General features: G+C 42.5%; 1 long non-coding RNA gene across 1 annotated transcript in view; it reads right to left on the bottom strand.

Annotated features, from left to right (window-relative positions):
- Positions 1-2,475: 2,475 nt before the first annotated feature.
- LOC120582109 (uncharacterized) overlaps positions 2,476-6,000 on the bottom strand; it is a 4,823-nt gene continuing 1,298 nt past the window's right edge. The window contains exon 2 of the long non-coding RNA XR_005647463.1: positions 2,476-3,444. This is a non-coding gene — a long non-coding RNA (uncharacterized LOC120582109). The remainder of the gene's footprint in view (positions 3,445-6,000) is intronic.

Consider the following 6,000-nt stretch of genomic DNA (forward strand, 5'->3'; position numbering starts at 1 on the left):
TAACCTTTCACCATATTCTCCCAGCCCCGCCCCCCAACACCCTCCTCTCTGTCCAACACCAATATTTGTGAGTCTGTTTTTGATTAGTTTGTTCTTTTTATTTCTTAGTTTCCACATATAAATGAAATCATATTGTGTTCATCTTTCCCTGTCTGACTTAAATACCTTCTAGGTCCATCAAAGCAATATCTTTTTCCATCCCCTTTCTTTTAGTCTGTGTGTGTCTTTTAATCTGAAGTTAGTCTTTTGTATTTTTTCTTCTTAAAGAAGTCCCTCCAACATTTCCTGTAATACTGGCTTGGTGGTGATAAATTCCTTGAACTTATTTTTGTCTGGGAAGCTCTTTATTTGTCCTTCAACTCTAAATGATAGCTTTACTGGATAAAGTATCCTTGGTTTTAGATCCTGGGTCTTCATCCTGTTGAATATTTTTTGCCAAGCCTTTCTGTCCTGCATAGCTTCTTTTGAGAAATCAGCTGTCGGTCTTATGGGTATTTCTTTGTAAGTAATTATCTGTTTTTCTCTTGCTGATTTTAAAATTCTTTCTTTGTATTTAACCTTTGGGATTTTAATCATGATGTGTCTTGGTGTGGACCTCTTCTGATCCCTGATTTTTGGAATTCTCTGAGCTTCCTGGGGTTTTATGTCCATTTCCTTTGCCAGGTTAGGGAAGTTTTCCATCATTATTTCTTTGAACAGCTGTTCAACATCTTGATTTTCTTCAGTTACGCCGATCAGATGGATATTTGGACCCTTAATAGTGTCCCATATGCTCCTTAAATTATTTTTATAGTCTTGGCATCTTTTTTCTTGCCATTCTGAGTGTTCTGATTGGCTTTCCTGTCCTCTAGATAGGGCATTTGATCCTTTTCTTTATTCACTTTATTTCTTTGTTTATTCCATTTAATATACGTCTCATCTCAGATAATGTGTTCTTCATTTCAGACTGGTTCCCTTTTATAATTTCCATTTCCATTTTCATGCTTTTTATCTCTTTGTTGAAGTTCTCTACACATCCCAAAAGTTCATTGAGCATCTTTATAACTGTTTTGAACTCTGCATCTGTTAGATTACTTGACTCCATTATATCTGGATCTCTGTTCTATTCTCTCATATGACTTCTGCTTCTTTGTCTTCCCATTTTGGTTGTCTTTCTGTATCTGTTTCTATGTACTAAGCAAAGCTCCTAAGTCTCCCAGTCTCATTAGTACGGATTTGTGAAATAGGTGTCCAGTGGCACAGTCCTGAGAGGGGTTCAGCTGCAGGCCAAATTTAGCCCAAGCCTCTACACTTCTGGGGCCACCTGTTAAGATTCAGCAAGCAATCCACAGATGCTGGGCTTATAGTTGCCTCAAAAGGCCACACCAGAAACCAAGGGCAGCTGCCTCCAGTGTGAGTCTAGGCACTGCTCAGCAAGGAGCACCTGACTCGCTGAGGATATACCTGGATGTGGCTTGGGTGGGGTCATGAGTTGGGGGAGGCAGGGTTTCAGGGAATTTGCTGGGCAGAGCGACCTCTGTTATCCAGTTTGATGACTTCACAGCTATGTCTGCACACTGGGTAGGGGGAGGGCTCAACAGGGAACAATGGGTACCGTCGGCACTTCTGTACAGAGCAGTTCTTGCCTTGACCCTCAATCTGACAATGTCTCCCTCTCCCTGTAAGTTCTTGGTGCCCCTGCGCCCAGCTGAATCAGTACTGGTGCTTAGAGCGAGCAGGTCCGTCACCGTGAAAATCCGCTTGGGGACATGGCCCCTTTAAGAGGCATCTGCCGCTGATGCTGACACTGCCTCTGTCTCAATTAGCCGCTCAGGACCAGGTAGCCCCACATCCTCGCCCCGTCCTACCTTCTGTCTTTGCAGGGTGATTTCTCGTTGTATGGCTTATTCATCTAGATCCCAGGAGATTTTTACTTGCTGCTGCTCCTTGTTTCCAACACAACTTTGATTTGGTTGCCAGAGGGATGAAAAGAGCCTCTATCATCTATGCCATTTTTTTTGGTCTCACTGTTACTTTATTTTTAATTAAAAAATTTATTTTATTATTAGTTTCAAGTATACAGTACATTGGTTAGACATTTATATAGTTTATTTGCTGTCACTTTCATGGCATTTGTGCTGGTATCTCTCTTAGAAACTCTAAACTCTTCTAGGATTGCTTTTGAGAACTCTTCAAGGTCTCCAGCCCCTGGCAAGCAACCGATACAATTTTATATATATTGATTTTTCATTTTCTGTCTTCCATGTTTTGTATTTTCTCTGAACGTGTTTTTTTTTTTTCCTTTTCTGCCCATTTTGTATGCATTCTTGGAAAGATTCTCCAGTTTATTTTCCATATCATCTGTTCAGTGTTCAGCTGCAAATGTGCTCCTTCCTGCCACACCGACGTGGAGTTTCTGATACTTCCTTTTTGTTTCCTTAAACCCTTCTCTTTTTCTCTTACCTTTGTTCATTCTGTTGCCTTTGCTGTTTAACCTGTTTTTATAAGCTTGTTTCTATTTCATGGAGTTTGTCTTCATGCATGCCAAGAAGCTTCCTGAAAATGTCATTCGAGTGTGCAGAGTATCATTTTCAAAGGGATACTTTCCCACTGGGTATTGGAGGTACAGCTCTTACTCTTTAATCTGCAGTGTTCTAATGGGCCCCTAATCTATCTTGACCTTTCTTTACTCCTTGGAAGGAAGAGACTCATTAGTTCTTGCTGGTTTTTGCTGGGCAGGATGAGTGAATTGGCCTTGGGCCTTCCATCTCTTGGCTCGCTTGATGGCTGAACCACATTTTTAGACCTACTTGGAGAGCCAGACAGTGTTCAATTGCCAGTTGCCAACAGGCTTCATCTAATGTATATTTTCTCTACTGAGGTGGCATCTTCCTCTAACCACCAATCCATATCTCTGGTAGTCTGATCTGATTTATCACAAGAAAAACTACACTCAGCAGATTGCACAACTCCCACGGTTATTATTGTGCCTGCTCTGGCCTCTTGAACATCCTTTACCTCCAGAATGCATTGCATGTTCATCAGCCTATTTGTCTGCCCAGTTGTCATGCTTATTTTCAGGCTCTTCCTGGGTATAAGAAGACCTTGGGGAAGGGAGGAAGATGACTGGGGTAAACTGTTCTTTGTTTGGATTAAAGCTGAAACAGCAATGGTGTTGCATATTTACTCCATTCTCTGGTTAGTAGATCCTTGGTGTCTAAGTCAGGTATTGATGGAGAGGGAATTACATCATATCTTGCTATCCATTTCTTTAAAGCAGGTTCTTTTTATAGAAGAGAACTTGGCATATGTCATACATGTGCTTGATAGGTTTTTCTCCATCCAGCTTTATCTACCTTATAAGTATTGTCAGTTCCTTCCACATCCTGGCAATTAGGTTGTCTGTCAGTGTTCATTCACCTTGTTAGTGTGAGTTGTCATATTTGTATTCACTGAGGTATTTTCCTGAAAAACAAGGAGAAGCTTGTTGGAAGCCTCTAGCCAGAGGCCATTTTGTACAGTGTCCCACAATGCATTTCAATATCTGTCTTCCTAGGGAGACCATGAGATCCTTAAGGGGAGGGGCTGGGTCACAGACATTGCTGGGTCCCTAGCACCTTGCAGGCAACTGGTACAGAACTGCTGCTCATTAAATGATGAAAGACAAATGAAAGAGAGTAAGCTTTTTGTTATTTGCCTATTATTCATTGTTAAACTGTTTTAAATGACTCATAAGTGATCCAGCTGCCTCTCCAAAAAGAATTGATGAAAATGTGTCTTGCAGCTTAAGAATCTAAATAAAGGTAGCTTGGGTCATGGCGTGTTTAACTAAACCTTTCGTTTATGCAGTTAAGTAATATTTAAAAAGAAAAAGATGGGATAAGGGAGCAACGTATTATCTTCTCAAGTACAAAACACTCATAAGACCATCTTCAGGAACGTTGCTATTTGTCTATGCTCTGCACTACTAAGTAGAATGAAGAAAGCAGGCTTCAACTACAACAGAAGGGATGTAGGTTAGAGGCGAGCAGGAACTTTCTAATAGGATAGCTTCGTAATGTGTAGAATTATCAAGGCAAGTTGTGTAATTGCTTTCACTAGAAATGCTTTTCAACCCTTCAGACACAAAACCGTTTAGAGGTGGGGGGTAAACAGGTTGACTGCCCCCAAACCTTCCAGCCAGAAGGGACTCTGAGCCTTAGCAAAAGGGTCAGGTCACTCTTGGGTGCCTGATTGCTCTCAGCTGCTGGCTTGGAGGCAAGTATCTGTCGCTTTGAAGCAGTGATTTAGTGATATCAAATAGCTGGGTGATTAATCAAGAAAACAAGCAAGCATTTGACATCATAGAGAAAAAAATAGCAAAGGAGATACTTTGGGGAAAATAGGTACCCAGGCTTGGAATCCAAACCGATGGTGCTGTCACGGATATTTACAAATCATAACCCATTGCAACAGAAAGATCAATCTGCACAGCTAAATTAATATTTAACTTGCTCAAGAAAAGTCAATCCTCTGGATTATTAGGGAAATTAATAAAAGCCCTAAATTGATGCTATTCTTACCTGAGCCATCAGCATGTTCTAAAAGTCATTAATGCTGTCTTTCTCATAACCTTCTGAGTTGAAGTGCCCTATTCCCACCCCAATCCAACCCTGTCCTTTAATCCTTCTTACTTTCCCCAACCTCCTTCTCGCCTTGCAATAGAACCCTTTCTTCAAACAAAACCTGATTTGGATGTTCAGTAACACAAAAAGCTGCCAAACAAAGGGGAGAAGGGGGAGGTTTAGTAGAAGTAGAAGGCAGAACATTTAATTCACTTCATTTCAGTTTTGCATGTAAACATCCAGCGCAGTGCTTGTATGCAGAATGTACTCAAAACCCAGAGGCATTCCCCTTATGTCTTACTACCTGCAATTGCCCTTTAGCTGTTACCTTGCTTTATTCTCTAATCCTTCTCACCATCTAACATACAATTGCTCCTTCATTGTCATCTTTCTCTACTACACTGTAAGTTCCCTCCAAGCAAGACCTATATCTAGAGTCCCCACAGCCTAGAGCAGGGCCTGCCTAGTACGCACTCAACAGATATTTGCTGAATAAGTAGGTGAGTGCATGACTGACTAGCTGGGTACAAGGAAAAGGGTGTGGGTATGGATGTGGGTCTGGTGAGTATATCAAGCTGGCTGAGCATCTCAGGCCCAGAGAGAGGCTGGCAGAGTTAGGGCTGAGAAGGCAGGTTCCAGGGAGCTTATGGAGATATCTGAATGCCACACCAGAGTGGTTGGTCTTTCTTCAACAGACTGTGAAGAGCCACTAGCTTTCTGTGCTGGGAAGAGATAAGATCCAGCCTGGCTTGAGAAAGATTAGTTTGGCAGGAGTGCAAAAAGATTAGAAAGGGGAAGAGATGGAAGCTGGGTGACCATTCTGAGACTCTCCAGTTGTCCCAAGGAAAGCAGTTTGGGCTGAAACAAGGGATAGGGACATAGGCATTAGGAGGAGGATGTGGCAGAGGGGGACTTTGTCCAATGTGCCTCTCAAAAGACTGATGTAGTAAAGGAGAGAAGATCTGAGACTCATTTATCCAGCCTTCATCAATCCATTCGGGGGTGGGGGTTGGAAGCAGAAGAGCAGGTGGAACCGCCAAGGAATTGTCTACAGACCAGGGAGCAGAGGTTCCAGGGATGAAGCTAGTGGGAAACTTCTTTTGAGAGTTGAAGAGGGAACAGATGGAATAGTAAGAAATGGGAAAACAGGGAGGAAAACTAGGACCATGGAAACCGAGACAAGAGCCCAGGAGAAATGCAGGTCCCTTATGTCAGAGGGTGCTGAGGGTCCAGGAGGACAATGGGTAACTGGGAATAAAGTGGGTCATTCTCAGGATGATGGCTCCACAGATGTTGGGACACAGTTGCTGGTGTGTGGTGGGGCAGAGGGCAGCAGGCATGGTGTTAAGAATGATGATGAGGGAATGAGGCCAATGGGATCTTTCCTTCAGGTGCTGAGGTAGGGTGGGATGGGGGA

Source organism: Pteropus medius, unplaced genomic scaffold (assembly GCF_902729225.1).
Source record: "Pteropus medius unplaced genomic scaffold, Ma_sr-lr_union100, whole genome shotgun sequence".
NCBI classification, from domain to species: Eukaryota; Metazoa; Chordata; class Mammalia; order Chiroptera; family Pteropodidae; genus Pteropus; species Pteropus medius.